Genomic DNA, 1,067 nt, shown 5'->3' on the forward strand with positions numbered 1-1,067 from the left:
TTAAGTTGATTTGAGACAATTTGTGTTATTTTAAAATTATTAGACGTATTTATGCTTACTGTTTTAGTTTGTTAGATTAATTTGAAGTATTATTATGCAATGAAAATTTAGTTTTATTCTTTTTTCGTTAATTTACTTGTTGTTAATTTGCAAAGTTCAATTTGTAAGTTTGAAATTAAAAAAGCACTTGCAAATTACAAGTGCAATTTTTTTTCCATCTTCATTGTATTTTTTATATTAATATAAATTACAATAGTTATACAAAATACAAAAAAAAGAATAACACTAACACGGACCGGCCCGGCCACCTTGGACCCGTAGCCCTTACAGTTTATTTTTTACCCAGATAGACCCGGACACGTTAAGCCCGGTAAACCCTAACCCGTAACCGGCCCAGATTGAAACTCGGCCGGTTTCGTTTTTTCCCAATCCGGACCGGACCGGCCCACCCGTTTAACACCCTTAGTTCCAACTAGACTTGGGGGATCCGTAACATTTCGTTCAGTTGCCATTTCTGTAATAAACTCCTTTACTTAGTTTTTAAATAAAATGCTTTCTTTAGCGCAAAAAGAAAAAAAAATGAAATACTTAGCACATATATAAATGTAGTTCCTGAAATTGTGGAATGGCCGTAAGAAATTACACTACTCCATAAATAATATGAATATCAACAGGCATGACCAACGTGAGGGGTTTTTTTTTTTTTTTTTAAATTTAACCATTCTGCTTTGCTCATATGGTCTCGGGAAATGAAAGGTTAAGTATAACTTATATCCCAACACAGTCACATATTTACCCTGGCCATTTTCTTTTCTTTTCTTTTTTATGAATCAAAATTTTCATTACTAAACCCCAAGTCGGTGTCAAAGGAAAACAAGCATGTCTTTCTATTTACTGGTCAGAATAAAGTCGTCATTCCAATTAATATCTTCTTTTCTCGCAAGAAGCTTCTCACAGAAAACATGTTTTGAACGTACAACCAATCAAAACGTAAACACTATTGTTAATGTTTCTCTTTTTTTGTTGGTGGTCTTGTCGTGGGAGGGGGTTAATATGCGCTATTGTTA

The sequence above is a fragment of the Nicotiana tabacum genome, chromosome 18 (genome assembly GCF_000715075.1).
Source record: "Nicotiana tabacum cultivar K326 chromosome 18, ASM71507v2, whole genome shotgun sequence".
NCBI lineage: Eukaryota > Viridiplantae > Streptophyta > Magnoliopsida > Solanales > Solanaceae > Nicotiana > Nicotiana tabacum.